The sequence below is a fragment of the Arvicola amphibius genome, chromosome 2 (genome assembly GCF_903992535.2).
Source record: "Arvicola amphibius chromosome 2, mArvAmp1.2, whole genome shotgun sequence".
In the NCBI taxonomy this organism is placed as follows: domain Eukaryota; kingdom Metazoa; phylum Chordata; class Mammalia; order Rodentia; family Cricetidae; genus Arvicola; species Arvicola amphibius.
Window position 1 is genome coordinate 145412030 of NC_052048.2, and position 16590 is coordinate 145428619.

Here is a 16590-nt window from a genome sequence, read left to right on the forward strand (position 1 = left end):
GGGGGGCAAGTGAAAGATCTCATACAGCATGCCTTTTCTGGAAGGGTCCCCTGATTTGGGTCTCCCTGCAGCTTTAAGCTCACTACAGACTTTCCAAGTTATATCTGCCTGGCTGGTTAACAAGGATCCTGGCCTTGTCCATCCCAGCTCCAGGGCATGCTCTCAGCTCCGTGTTTGTCCTTGGAGAGCCCCAACTTACAACCAGATCTCATGGGTGTTGGCTTAAACCTGGTTTCTTCTTCATTAGCTCCACTCACTTTGGACAAATAGTAGAAGATTTCCCTGAAAGCTGTAGTAAGAAGAGCCTCTGCCAAGTAATTTCTAATCAGGGCCATTTAATCACCCGAAGAGCAGCGTATGTTTGGTCTGGTCACTGGATACAGTTCTGCTAATACACCCAGGGAAACCACGACCATACAATAATGCATTTCAGCAGGGCAAGGTCAGCCCTTCTGTTGATATGCTCAGCTTACACCCAGAACACAGTCCTTGGTAAGGACAGAGCTCCTATAGCGTGGAGGGTGCAGAGAGACCGGTTTCCATGGTGACATGCAGCTACCGTGAGAAAGCTTCCAACAAGTGGACTGATTGCTTTGATGAAAGGCATCACGAATCTTGCTATCTCCTTTATTTGCTCAGTAATATCCAGCCAACATTACTGAGTGCTCGTAACTACATACATAATAAAGAGCAGGGGAGAGGACACTGGGGTCTCGGTCTGGGGTAATTGGGCTCTCTCAACCTTGACACTGATTGCACTCTACTGTGAGTAGTGCATTGCAGATTCTTGAGTGGCATCTCTGTCTTACCATAAGACACCAGGAGCACTCCCAGACAAGAAAACAGAAAATGTCTCCAGGGAGCCCAGGTGCCCCTCACATGCCAAAATCACACTTAGGTGGGAATCAGGGATCAAGTGGAGAGCACAGTCGAGAAGCAGTTTTCAGATCCGTGTTGGGATGTCAGTCATTGCCATGGAGAAACAGTTGTGACAACTGATCACATGGACTAACCAGGAGGTGAAGGAAGGCTTCCTGGATGATGACACCCTAGAAACTGGGAGCACCGGGATAGGTCTGGGAGGAGATTAGAACTGAGGGCAGGCATATGGTGGCAGGCTAGACCTGGGGTAGGAAAGGCAAAGGACAGCAGGCAGCTCTTCGATGCTCACTGAGATGGGGATCGAGAGCCAGAAACAAGTACACATTGGAGAAGGAGAAATCCAGGGTGTATATGTTCATTTAGTCTTCAACAAGTTCACATCAGACACATGTACATACCATGCAGAAGGCCTCCAGGCAGTCTGAAGATATGATCAGATTGTATGGAGCCTTTGTTCCTATATTTTATGTTTATGTGTGTGTTTGTATGTACGCAAGTGCATGTGCATGAATGTGTTTGTATGTCTGAATGTGCATGCACATGTGTGTGTGTGTGTGTGTGTGTGTGTGTGTGTGTGTGTGATGTGTTGTGAGGGAACTTGCCTGCTGTGTGGGCATATGTAAAGGCCAGAGATTAACATCAGGATGCCTTTTTAATCACTCCTCAAACTTATGATTGATACCTGAAGCTTGTTCTTTTAGTTAGGTTTGCTGGCCCTGAGTCCCCAAGATCCTCCTGTCTACTGACTCAGGGTTAGGGTTGCAGGCATGTGTTCTCACACCCAGATTTTACATGGGTGCTTGGGATCCAAACTTGGGGTCCTCAGGTTTGCACAGCAAGCCCTTTATCTGCTGAGCCATCTCCCCAAGCCTTGTTCCTACATTTCTAAAAGCAGCATTACACCCTAGCTTCCCATGTTCATCCAAAGGGTTAAATAAGACGCTATGTGCATGGCCCAGCACCCAAGCACGTGAGTCTCTCTACAGCCTCGGCCTCCCATTGCTTCTCTGCGCAGGGAGCAAGCTTCAACTCCAACGATCCCACCATACTTTCACTTTCTTCTGTGCCACCTCCTGAATAGCAAACAAGCACAATATCAGAGTCTTGATAAATGAAAGCTACTGATGAAATTCAGGGTGTGCACCTGTCACTGAAGACCCTGGTCCTCCTAAGCACTATGTACAAGATGCCAGGGAGCCCAGGTTCCAAAAGCAGCAACGGCCACTGTTTGTCCCACTGCATGAATAGGAGCTATCCTCATGACCTATGCTCTGCAGTCTGGCGGGGCAACATGAGAAGGAGGAGGAGGAGGAGGAGGAGGAGGAGGAGGAGGAGGAGGAGGAGGAAGAGGAGGAGGAGGAGGAGGAGGAGGAGGAGGAGGAGGAAGTGAAGGAGATACGTGCTATTCTGCTAATCATTCCTGAGAAGAATGGGCGCTGCTCCCAGGCTCTGCCTGCCTTTGTAGCCTCCCACTAGGCACTTATATAGAGATCCCACCATTTGAAAAGCACTGAGGAAACAGAGTGCTGTGGGCACGTGGCCATCACCAGAGCCTGTGCTACCTTCGGCAGTCGCTCCTGGCACTCGATTCTTCCTGTGACAACATCTCTAATCCTTTCCAAACATTATTCATCTTCAACATCTGTCTCAGACAGACAGGAACATCTCTGGCATTGCACGAGCTTGCAATGCTTCCAAGAGCGAGGATGCAGCATAATGTCAGGCGATGCTGACAGAATCCACACGCTGCCTTTGCTTGGGGTGAAATAGATCCTGATGTCAGTCACGGATAATAATAGTCTGAATGTCATGTGAAATCAAGATGTGCAAAGCGACTTTCTCGTTTAAGATAGCTATCAGGCACTGTAGGTGCACTCGGGTGACTAGACGCTGGGATCATGCCAAAGCCAAGGGCCAGCAACCTTCTCGTGTCTTGTGGCATTTGACTGCACATCAGGGAAGGTGAGGCCATGGGTGCAGAGGACCCAGCTCGGCCTCCACACTGAGCACATCAAAATTAAATGGTTCTAATTCTGGACACAGGCTAGTGAGAGCTTTGACATGAACTGGTACTCCACAGGCTAGAAACGATTGCTTTCTCAGTCTCTTTCAGGGGATCAATATAGTCAGCAGCAAGACTGGAAAATTGCACTCCAATCTACTTTGAAGGATACCCAGTTTAAATTGGCTCAGGATAGTTTGTTCCCTGCAAGAACTGTCTCCACATTGTGACCTTGGGTCTTAGATCTATAACAAGTCCATGCTCCCTTTTACCCAAGTCCTGAGACCCTCCTGGGGTTCTCTCCTATTCTAGCACACACAGGTTAAAATGAAAGTTTCTCTGGAGGTGAGGGCAGTCTGCTGGGGATGGCAGAGGCTGCATTTGGCCTTGAAGTATGGCTAGGGCATCAATGTGATGCTGCCAGCTAGACCACAGCATCCTCACCTAAGGAAAGAGTTGAAGCCAGCCGTCTTCCAGCCCTGCTAGGCCATGGTTTTCAGGGAAACCGAAGGAAATAAAATGTCTAGAAGAAGTCATAGGAAAGCTGAAGATGTTCACGGCAGTAGCACCTTCCATCCAAGCCATAGCTGCCCCGCAGAAGATGAGGTTCCAGGCTGTCTGGACCAGCGGGATCTCACAGCAGACCCTACAGGTTCCCTCTGAGGCCAAGTTCTAGTCCTGATAATGTTATTGCTTCCGGGCTAGATCAGTTCTTCACCACTAATGAGGGTCCTCCATCCTACAGACCCAAACAGCTCTAGGAACAAGCTATGTGAAGGCCAATGAGACAAAAAGCAGTGACCAAAGGAAGAGAACTAAGTGGTCACAAAGGGTCACAGGAGACAGTGGAGCCATGTCACATAAGGCTCAATGTACACTTGCTTCTGCCGAAGGGCGAAGGACTGTATGGCAACTGTCCTCCTTGACACCGTGTCCTTCACAGGCGGTGGCATTTCTCAGCTTTTCTCCCTATCTTCTGGCTCTTGCATTCCTTCTTTGCCCTCTTCTGAAATGTCCCCTGAGCCTTAGAGGGAGTGGTATAAATGTCTTGTTTAAGGCTAAGCACTCAATAATCACTTATTTGTAACGCCTTGTGAAGTTGTGAGTTCTGCATTCACTGCAAAAAGCTGCTTCTCTGAATAAGGATGAGAGTAGCATTTTTCCTATGGGTACACAAATAAATATTTAGATGGTGGTTTGATGCTATGCCAGTTTAGGTAATGGTAATATTAACCCCCACCTGCTTCTGCCCTCTGATCATGTTTTGTTGTTTGTTTGTTTGTTTTAAACCAGGTTTACCGTACCAGGCACTGGTTCCCTTTTGTAGACTGGATCTCATATCCAAAGACTTATTGGTTATCTCCATAACTATAGTACCACTTGTGCTTAAATGGGCTCATCTTGTCTTGATAATTGGTCTCATAGTTGACAGTGTTCCTGTCTGGGTAAAACTATTCATACCTTTTCTGCCCCAGCAGCTTAAAAAGCACCTTCTGGTACTGGTACACAGAAATCTAACCAACAGGGAAGAAGCTTCCAGTTCACTTCCATCTTGGTACCTTCCTATCACACAGCTAAAGTATCTGATGCCTTCAGTAATAGTGTCATGATGGCCAGGCTTCCCTGTCTGAACCTCTGAAGTCCCTGATGCAGCCGCAGCTTTGCCCTGAGCTTGTAATCTTTTGGGTGGCAACTGAGTGGCTAAGAGGAAAGCGTGACAGGAGCAGGTGACTATGTAACTGGAAACATCTCCTACTCATAAAGGAGCATCTGGGGCTTTCCCTGCGGGTCTCGCAGGGCAGAATGAACTTGACTTTTACAGAGCAGCAGCAGTACAAGCCATGGAGGGGCCAGAGGGAACAAGTCCTGCAATGCTCTGGTGTTCCCTTCATGTCTCAGAAAAGTGGAGTACCACATTTAAGCATAGTGCCCCTGTGATTTCTCAGGACACGGGCCGATGGAGGAAGTCATGTTGGATCCAGTGATGGCTGTTCTAGAGCGTAGTCATGTTCTCCTGCTATCTCCCGGAACACCCGTGGCTATGTGCTTCGCCCTGAGGAGAACGCATAGTGACATACATAACATACATGCTGTGTAGGACATGGGAAGGATTTGAAGAGCGACACCTCAGCTATGCATGACAGCAGCATGGGGCTCTGAAATCCTGAGGCTATAGACAGGTGAGGAGACAGGCCAGCTGGAATGGCAGCCTCTTCCTAGGTTTCCAGTCCCATGGACTGCTCAATCAAACCAGTGTTCAGGTTAGTGACTGAAATTCATCTAGACCTATGCTGTCTGCTACAATGCCTGCGAATCCCACTTGGCCACTTAAACTCCCATTTATATTAATGAAAACTAAATGCGATTTGTATTTTCAGTTTCTCAATCACAGTAACTACATTTTAAGTGATCTAGAGCCAGATATGATCAGTGGCTCTGATATTGGACAGACAGAGGAGGCTCTTAACACAGCGCTCGGATGGATGGGTAGATATTCTCTCTGTTACGAACTGCAAGTGGGGAGGGTGTCGCTCAGCAACAGTGATCTCTCTCCTGCAGTCCTAAAGATGAAACCCAAGGTCATGATGATTGATGGCAGATCCCTTTCCTGCTCAGGGCTGCTTCCTGACTTATAGAGAACTCTCCTTTTGCTGTGTCCTCACTTGGCCTAAGGACAAGGAGCTCTTGGGGTAGGATGACCCTCCTTTCTTCTTCTTCTCAAGGGACATGAATCCTACCATGAGTCTGCCTCCTGGTGACCTCATTAAACCCCATCACTTAAGGACCAAGGGCTGGGGTTCCAATATGTGAGCTTCAGAGAAGCAGACCCTTTCAGGCCATAACAAATAGCAATGTTGGCTGTAGAGGACCAAGCTCTCCAGTAAGCAGATCTCTAAAGGGACCAATATTTACTCATTCAGTTAGGGGCCTCGTTCAGGAAGCCCATCTCCACCAGGGGCCCTGACATGCTGCTGCTACTGCCTTGGTTTTCACATCCTGTTGCAATGACACAATCACCTTTTTTGGTCTAGCAAGCACCGATGACACACCCAAGTGACCTGGACAGGTGGCTGGTATCACAACATCAGGTCACGTATTCCAGATTTGTGGGAGCACCTAATCTCCCAGGGAGCCTGTCAATCTGGAGTTGTTTTGTCTGCAGCAAGGAGTGGCAGGTCTGCAGGATCTGAAGCACACCGCAGACAAAGGCCAGGACAGCAGCGTCTCCAGCCTCCCTCGGCCTGCACCTGAGATTTGGTTCATCACCCATGAAATGCGTCATTGACAGAAAGCTAGTGGTGTATAGCAAACAAGCAGGGGAGCCTGGCCCATAGCTGTGAGGAGAGACAGCTCGAGGGAAGGTATAAGATACTCGCAAAGTAAACGACAATGATGAGAGATGGCTATATTTCTGTGATGTGGGAACAAGCGTCACCAAGCTCCTAGAATAAAATGTCTCCTTTCCAGATATTTAAATGTCATGGGCTGGTGCCTTTCCCTACACCACGGGAACCTTGCTGATTGCCAGTGTTTGACTGGCAGTTGAAAAGTGTTTGAGACAGTCTCCAAACCAGTACATTCCATCCACAGGCAATAGAGAGACCTGCTTGGCCCAGGAGGGTACCAAGGCTCAGAGACTTCAAGGACTTGCTTGGTCAAGGTCACTTCACATATAATTTGAAAACAGGAGCTGAAGGTTTACAATGCGACATTGAATATGCCACTGTTTTGAATGGCCCTCAGATAGTTCTTCTATGTTGCGCTAAGTTCTTGGTTTCCAAAGTAAAAGGAGGAGCTGTCTGTTCAAGATGCTCCCTGAGTGCCTCCACCTGCATTACCCAAGGTCAAACTAGAACAACCTGAGAAGGGTGCCAGTGTAGACCAGACCTCATGACAAAGTCTTAGACAGTTAGAAGAAATCAGCATGACAAAAAGAAAGGAAGAGAGAAAGGAAGGGAGAGAGAGAGGGAGGGAGGGAGGGAGGGAGGAAGGAAGGAAGGAAGGAAGGAAGGAAGGAAGGAAGGAAGGAAGGAAGGAAGGAAGGAGAAGAAGGGAAGGACACCAGGGAGAGAAGTTTCTAGAAGACTTAAGTATAAGGGAAGGCAATACAGGCACAAGCCAAGCATGAATGAGTCATGGTTGGCTGTGAGGATCCACAGGGAGCCACAATTAGAGCATGGTGTGGTCCTACAGTAGCTTGGCTGGGAGCACCTTAGCTTTTCTCCAGCTAAAGCTGAGGACCTGGTGGAGCTTCCATACTAACTCTCCTCCAGGAAGGCACTGATCCTTAGACTTTCCCAGAAAGCAGAGGCAGCCCCTCCCTCCAGCGGGGATGCCTTCCTCCCAATGGACCTAGACACCTCCCTAAATGGACAGACAGTTCTTCCCCTAGTAGATATGAACCCAGAACCACCAACAGTAAGCATTTGATAATCCTAAGGCAAGGCAAGGAGCAGGCTAAGCAAAGGGAAGCTCACAACAGGAAAATTCAGAAATAAAATGGGAAATATCTTGGAAAACTGTGCTTTACTCTTAAGCAAATGACCTTCCTAAAAGAGCTGGCACTCAGGAAAATGGATGGAAATAGAAAACACTATTCTGAGTGAGGTAACCCAGACCCAAAAAGATGAACATGGGATGTACTCACTCATAACCGGTTTTTAGCCATAAAGGACATCGAGCCTATAATTCGTGATCCTTGAGAAGACAATAAGAAGGTGAAACCAAAGAAAAACATACAGTTATCCTCCTGGATATTGGAAGCAGACAAGTTTGCCAGGCAAAAATTGGGAACTTGGGGGTGGGGTGGGTTGGGGGCAAGGGGAGATGGGGAGAGAAAAGCGTGAAGGGGAGGATAGGGAGAGCTTGGGGGAATGGGATGCTTGAGATATAGGAAGGGTGGATATGGGAGCAGGGAAGCATATATCCTAATTAAGGGAGCCATCTTAGGATTATTAAGAGACTTGACTCTAGAAGGGTTCCCAGGTATCCAGGGAGATGCCCCCAGCTAGTTCCGTGGGCAGCTGAGGAAAATGGAAATTAACAAGTGTCCTCTGTCTTTACCTGCTTGCTCAAAGACTACATTCCTCCCGTAGAGCAAGAGAGTGAATGTATCCATGGGAACACAAGTGACAACTTTCTGAACACTATGAGGAAGAGACACCAGGAGGTGTCCATCTGATGCGCTTCCACAGACAGCACCCAGAAAGAGCCAGGAACCAGACATACAGGATGCTGTCTGTCTTAGTTAGGGTTTTGATTACTGTGGAGAAACACCATGACCACGACAACTCTTATGAAGGAAATCATTTAATTGAGGTGGCTGCTTACAGTTCAGAAGTTCAGTCCATTATCATCATGGTGGGGAGCATGGCAGCATGCAGGCAGACATGGCGCTGGCTACATCATGATCAGAAGGCAACAGGGAGAGGACTGTGGTATTGGACATGACTTGGGCATATATGAAACCTCAAAGCCCATCCCCACAGTGATGTACTTCCTCTATTAAAGCCATACCTACTCTAACAAAGCCATACCTTTAATAGTGCCACTCCCTGTGAGTTTATGAGGGCCAAAACATTCAAACTACCACACTATCTGAAGGACCAAGGAATTAAGGAAAGAGCCCTGCATCCCACAAGAGGATTCTAATGTCATTTCCAGGGCTGGTTCTCCAAAGTTCTACTTCTGGACTCATTTTGTGAAACCCCGGAGTACTACAGCCAACACCATCCAGAAAGGGGCCAGTAAGAAAAGTGTGGGGGTCATGGACATGACCAACCTTGAATCACTGAGGCTGGGTGAATACAGTCGGAAGACTCCATCACTAACAATTTGTATGCATATGCATGCAGAGCCCAAAAGTCAGACATGTTTCCCAGCTGTTCTATCTTATTTCTTGAGACAGGGTCTCTTGCTGTACCTGGTTTCTCACTGATTCAGCAACAATTGCTGACTAGCAAGCCCAGAAGATTCTCCTATATTCTTGGGTTGCAGGCACATGTAGCTAAGCATGACTTTTCTGTAGGAGTTGGTGGTCTAAACTCAAGTCCTCATGACTGTACAGCAAGCACCCCAGTGACTGAGTCATCTTCCTGAGCCCTGGGACCAGACGCTTTCCACCTGGTTGTGATGGCTTGAACGAGAATGTTCCCACTTAGGCTTGGGTATTTGAATGTTTGGTTCCAGTAGACGATGCTGTTTGGGATGGTTTTGGACATGTGGTCTTGCTGGAGGAAGTTCATCACTGGGGACAGGCTTAGAGGGTACTTAGCCTCATCCTACTTCCAGTTCTCTCTCTGGGCTTTGTACTCGAGGTGAAAGTGATGAGCTCTCAGCTTTCTGCCTCATGGCTCCTTGTTGCCACTCCTCCCTGCCATGATGGCCTCTTAGCCCCTCTAGAATCATCAGCGAAAATAAAGTCTTTCTTCCTTAAGTTGCTTTTTGGCCTTAGTGTTTTGATCGAAGCAACAGAGAAGGAACTAATGTATCAGCCAAACCGTGAACCAAATATGAGGGAAAAATGCTCAAAATGCACAAAATTTACAATCATAAATATTATGGAGAAATAAGTTGAGACAATACAAAGGGGCCCTGGTGTGTCATCCCGAATGGCTACATAATTAGGCAACTAATTATGTGTATGAAACCTGCAAAGGATTCACTAAACACCATTGCTTAGGAAAGGGACCACAAGAGTCTCATTCGGACCATTTATATCTCTAAAAGGCTCTCTATTAGCACTGGATGATTAAAGACATCTTGGAGAGAAACCCAGACAGTCACAGACAATGCAAGTGTAATCAGACTTCACGAAGTCAAATCACTGCATGGCAACCCAAATCTGAGAAGCACATCAATGGCCACAGAACAACCCCGGGTGTCATTTCCTCAGGAGCCATCTAGCTTGGTTTTTGAGATGGGGCTTTTCACTAACCAAAAATAAATAAACAAACAAATAAATAAATAAATAAATAAATATCACCAAGTAAGCTAAGTGGCTGCCCAGCCAGCCCCAGGAATCCACCTATTTGAGTCCTCAGTGTTGGATTACAAATGAGTGCCATCACACCCTGCTTATTTATATGTGGCCTGGAGCTCAAACTCGGGTCCTCAAGCTTGCAAGGCAAGGACTTTACCAAATAAACTCAATCCCTAGCACATTCTAGACACTACAGCATCTCTACCTTACAGAAAAGGAAACTGAGGCACCATAATATTGAGTAGCATGTACAAATAGCACTCAGCTAGTAGTTTTGACGTATTTGTCACTTAAAGCATGGGACGTGTGCTGTGTAACAATGGTTGGGCTGTGGATTATACCAGTCCCACAACATCCGCCCTTACCTTAGGGCATGAGAGAGCTCGTCTTGCATACTCCCTCTCCCTATCCAGCGAGCCCCACCGGGCTTCACCCACGGTCTCCTCCTTCCCAATGCAGCACTGGCTGTCTCAGCTGCAGCCCTCCTCCTCCCACCACTGTGCAGCCTGGTCCTCCTTCTCTCATCGGCACTGGCTCACCAGCATGCTTCTCTCCCCTCTGCCCTCTACTGCACTCAACCAGCCTAAGTCCCTCTGGCTCCCGCATCATCATGGCATATAATGACCATGTCCAGGATTTGCCTTGCTCCTTAAGACTCTGTATACCTGCTTTGTCTCCCTCACCACTACCTTATTCCACTGCTCTCCCTGTGTTTCTCATCAGAGCCATTAGAAAGCCCAGCATTACACACAGCCATTCAATCTATGAATCCTGCTGTTTCTGTTCATCCCTAACCAGACCCTGTGTGTCCTTCCCTGGCCTGGCTGAGCTGGTCTACCACATGTCCAGTCCTTACTTCCTGTAGAGACTGCAGTCCGTTCTCAAACCAACACTCTTCCCATCTTTCTTCTTCTTGTTGACAGAGACTTCAATGGTTGTATGCATAACCCATGCCTCTAATGCCACCGCGACTCTTCTCCCTCCCAGGTTCATTGGCTTTCTTGCTGTTTATCTGGCTTCCAGTCTAGGGCCCTTGCTGCTCTCTCTTGTCAGAACATGCTACGCTCACGTGTCTGTTTGCTGAGCCCCTGCTCCTCTGCTTGCAAAACTTTGCTCCAACGCCATCTATTTAATGCTGCAACAGCCCCCATATTACTCCACCCCTCCTTCACAGCACGTACCACCTTCTAACATGCCAAATAATGTGCTTGTATACATATGCATCAGGTTATTTCCGTTCATACCCAACATAATGCCAGCTCTTGAGGAGTACGGCTCGCTGTCTTTTGGCCCCAAGTGTAAAACACTATCTGGCATATAGTCGGCATCTTATAATTGCTTGAGATAAATGAATGAACCCTCCAGGATTTCTGTGATTCACAAGGCCAAGCCTAAGCTGTTTCTGTGCTCAGTGGGATGGGCTTATCCATTTGAATCTAGAACTCCAGGACACCAACAGCTTGCTTCAACTGCCTGGGATGAGCATGAGGTCAGAGTGGACCCATGACACGCGCCTCTCCTCATCATCCAAGGAGTGAGACAGGATGTATGTATCCCGCCAAACTTTTGTGCCCTAGAAGCTTGCTCTGCAGGGTTGGGTGTTGAGTTGGTGGAACCTATAGGAGGTGGAATCATAAAGGGGGGTGGCTATGTTTTTGGGAGCTTGCCTTCCCTCAGAAGGCACTAACGCAGTTTTCATAGGTTTGTAGTTAGCTTCCACCAGAGTTGGGTTACTTTAAAAACAGCTGGACTTCCATGCAATACCTCTCCTACAGCTGCTCCCATTGTGATGACACCTGCGATGTTATAATATAGCCAGAAGGTCCTTATCACAGCCTAGTGGGCTCTGGTACCTTGCTGTTGAATTCCCAGAACTATGAACTAGTTAAATCTTTCTTCTTTTTACAACACACAGTCTTGAGTATTTCATGATGATAACAGAACACATAATATGGTAGGCCAAAAGTGAATGAATAAATGAAGTATGTGCCTGAAATTCAAAGCTCAAATGTGTTTGGGGTGTTCACACAAGCTGATGGCTTTAGTATGCTAAGATAAAGCATGTAAGTATCCAGACTAAGCCCTCACAGAATCTCCCTCTGGGGTGGGCTTAGGAAAGCTAGAGGGAAAAGAATACAAATGTCTTCATACCTCCTCGGCTCTTTCTAGAACAATCGTGAACATTACTTAGCATACTTTATATGTAAGGTGTGCTCTGGGGAGAGAGCCAGTGCCAGTGGCTCTGAACCCAAGTTGCTCCTTTTCCCTCTTGAGGTAGGGGAGAAGGTGTAAAGAAGCTGGATTCTTAGCCAGGTCCCCTGCCCCAACCTGTTCTTTCCACTAATCTGGGATAAGGACAGAACTCCGTGCAACACCCCCCCTCCATGTGTTTCTAGCCCAGCCAGAAAGGGGAATAGGACTCTCCAGATCTGAGAAGGCAAAACCAGGGACTCAGAACTTTGGGGGTACTTTGGAGACAGCTGGACAGAGGCAACACCTAGAGGGACCCTGGCTGTGCCTAGAGTCCCTCCCCACCCGTGGTCCCTTCCTACCTAGCACCTGCATGCAGCCCTTCACAGAGGCTGCAAGGCTCTTAATTCCTAGCTCACTTCTTCATTCTGAAGGAAATCATATTTGCTAATCTCATAAACATGTATTACAATCTTGGGGGTTTATCAAACGTGTACACAAAGTAATTATAGGAAGAATGGTGGGTTATTTGCATATCTAGTGTTTAAAGGGTTACTTATGTAATTATTGAATGTAACTTGGAATAAGCTGTTCAGCGGCCTTTCATCGTGAGCCAAACATTGGGTTTTGAAAGGAATGCCTTTAAACTTCATAATCTAAAGGCGCAGGGTAATGCTAACTTACAACTTCAGCTTAAGTGAGTCAGACATGAAAGTATTTCTGACTGGTGTGCTCTGAGCTGGCTGACTGCAGACACTTCTGAAGCAGTCGAGTATACATCAGCCTTGGTAGCAGTGAGGACCTTATCAGTGATTGGACTCTCCTCCCTTTGAGAGGCGATAGTCCTTCCTAACTTATGTTGATTTGAACTCTCAGCACAAGCCTTGCTGTGTTCTTAGTTCCCCCAAGCAACTCTCCAGCCCTTTGCTGAAAGGAGATTGAGTGACTGGGGGCAGACGAGAGAAGGAGGCTGGGAGAGACTAAGCCCCAGGGTGAACAGCACCTCCCAGGAGAGAGGCAGGGAGGTATTTCATGTGCTGCTTCTCCCACTGCAAAGGAAGACTGCTTCTGGCTTTTGCAGACAGGAGGCCAAGTGAGACGTGTGTGTTCTGTCGGAAGCACTTCCCAGACTCGGAAGATGGCTCAGCCAGTAAGGTGATTGGCAGGCAAGCATGAGGACCTAAGCTCACACCCCACCACCTAGGTTAAAAAATAAGTTGTGCTTGAGGATGTAAGCCCAGCCCTGGAGTATGGAGCTGAGTGAATCCCTGAGACGCTCCTATTTGGTAAGTTGAGGTCATTGAAGGATCCTGTCTCAGTGAGGTGGACAGTTCCCGGGAATGACAAGGATGACCTCTGTTCTCCACATACACATGTATGCTTGTGCACCTGCACGTATAGATGTACCTCCCGCACTGCGTGTGTGCATACCCATGCACATACTTACATGCACACAAGCCTACTCCACACAAAGGTCTTCAACAAGAACTTAAATCTAAGCACTAAGGAATAAGTGTGATGTTGAAAAGGATTCAACCCCAACTTTGATGTAAACATCCCAGGTTTCTTGGAGAACAGCCATATCTTTGATCCTACACAAACTGCTAAGAATCAAGTGTCTTGAATCCTGATCAGTTGAAGTATAACGAATTTTACAGTTATTTCCAGTTCAAGGTAGCTTGCAGGCGATTCGTAGTGGGGTGACATGACAAAAAGGCCCGCCTTCAGAATTCCTCAAGCTAACAAAGACATTTAAATAAATTAAATTAGTCTCAGTGTGTTGAAAATCTTAAAGCTGTGTTCATGACATTCATTTGACATCTGGAAATAGCCTTTAATATTTTCAAAGTATTTTTGTTCCTTTTCAGATATGCCAGGGAGCGTTTCTGCCCTTGGCTGTATTGCTGTGTTCTGGTTAGCTTCCCTTCTGACACGTGTAGAATCAGGGGTTATAAAAAGAACACAGAGCTAGAAGTCAGCTCCTTGTCCTAGACTTATTCTGTGTGGTTTTGGCAAGTCCCTTTCCCTATAAACTGGAGAGGTGAAAACTGACAGGTCTACGACTCCTTGTACCCCTGATATTTTATAATTATTTCTCCCCAGAATGCCAAGCCTGGTCATCACTGTAGGTCCCAGCTGGGCTGCACTGTCTAAGCCAGGAGCTTGCGAAGCCTGGTGTCTGGGTTGGCAGCGCTGCTCTGAAAACTGTTCGGGTGATTCTCGGGCAGAGCTAAGACTGCAAACCCTGACTTGGCAGTTGAGAGGCACCCATGGGAGTGATAGGCTGGCAAGACAGACGCCTTTAGACCTTGACCATTGCTCAGGTTTCTGTCTGTAGTCCTCAGAGGGGCTGATGGAGGAACAGGCCTGATGCCATTGGGGAATCTAGGGTCTCCTCCACATGTTAATAGCTCCCCCACCCTGCTTTTGGTGCTCTCTGGTAGTGCCAAGAAGTGGACAGGCATCCTGGAAGGGCTATGCGTCTAGTGGGATATGGGTGGCATGTCTGGAAGGCAGCTTTGGATAAACTAATGGTTGGCATCATTTGGGGGAATTATTGCATGTAACAACGGACTATATGTGTGTGTGTGTGTATACATATATACATATATATATATACATATACATATATATATATATGTCTTTGTAGAGAAGTGGAGAGATGCTCAGTTGGGAAGTGCTTTAGTACTTGAATTAAGATCTCTAGCACACAAATAAAACCCCAGAGTAATAGTGTATGTTTATAACTGCAGTAGAGTAGGAGGTGGAGGTGGGTAGATCGCAGAAGCTCAACAGCTAGTCAGCTAAGATGAACTGGTGAGCTCCAGGTTAGTGAGAAACACTGTTTCACAAAACAAAGTGGAACGTGATCAAGGAGAACACCCAACATCTATCTCAAAACATGTGAACACACATATGCACACGCACATGCACACGCACACGCACACACCCTTTACATACAGAAAGAGATGGGTAAACATAAAAAGGACTGCCCAAGTCTAGCCATGGTTTCCCACAACAAAACACCTATCTGAGAACAAAGCCAGCGTGGGTGGAGGGTGAACCCACAGATGGCGCTTGGGATAAAATTCTGTATCTGAGCTCCAGATCAGATGCACGGGCACCCATCTCCCCAGTAACTTACCTGGCTGGTGTTAAGGATGGCTCCCGTTCAGTGAGAGGACTGCTGAGGAGCAGAGCCTCTGTGAGGAGGTTCTCTCACCTGTGTGAAGAGGCAGCGAATGAGGACAAGATCTGCACATGGTTCTCCATCCCATAGCTATTCACTAAAAGTTTGCCAAGCACATTCAGGTGTGGGCAAGAGAAAACCCCAAGAATAACTTTGACTTGGGCTGGGAAGATGGCTTAGTTTGTAAAGTGTTCCCCTAGTAATCATGAGGACCTAAGTTCAGATCCCCAGAAGGCACAGTAGTGCACGCCTGTGATCCCAGTGATGGGGATGGAAGGAAGAGACAATTCCCTGGAAGTTCACGGGGCAGCTAGCTTAGCCTCCTGGGCAAGGTTCCAGGCCAATGAGGGACCTGGTCCCAAGTAAAAGGTGGAAGACACCTGAGGAATGACATTCAAGGTTGTTCTCTAACATCTATAGGCACACACACACACAGGGGCACACAAACACACATGCATCTACACAAGAACATGCACACACACAGGCACACAGACACACATACATCTACACAGGAATATGCACACACACATATATCTACACAGGAGCATGCACACACACACACACACACACACACATCTACACAGGAACATGCACACACATACACACACACATCCATACAGGAACATTCACACACACACACACACACACACACACATATCCAACAGGAACATGAATACACACACACACATTTACACAGGAACATGCACACATACCTCACATATACACACATGTACATGCACACACACAAATAAGTTGGAGTTACATGAATGCCTTTCTAGACAAGCAGATTCTGTGTTTTGAAGAGTGAGACTACAGCGAGTGAGAACAGCCGCGCAGAGCTGGGGGAGCTGGACTAGCCTGAAGTCTGCACACAGAAATCTCTACCAAGTACAGTACAGGAGCCTGAGACCGAATCAGACATGCAGCTCTCGGACCCCACCCCAGACCTATACAAGCTGGATTTCCATTTATACCAAACTCCCCGGTGATACCTATGTGCAGTGAAGTCTGAGGAGCTCTGCTCCACAAAATCCACATGGCCAGATGACTTGCCCAGAGAATTATGAATACACACAGCAAAACCCTATTAGCATCAATTCCAAGGGGCAAAGAAATAATCTGTCTCAAAGTGGGGAAAATAGCACAGGATGTCAGCCCTGAAACTAGGTCACCTTCGTAGGGACTTTGGGATTTGAGTTCTATGAGCGGGGATCCAGGAGGCAGATGTGGCAGAAGGTGGTCGATATTTCGGAAGAGAGCGTGGAGGCGAAAGCTGACACTGTGTAGTATGCCTGGAGGCCATAGAACATACATGTGGCCAGCCCAGCCCCTGCCATGTGAGGA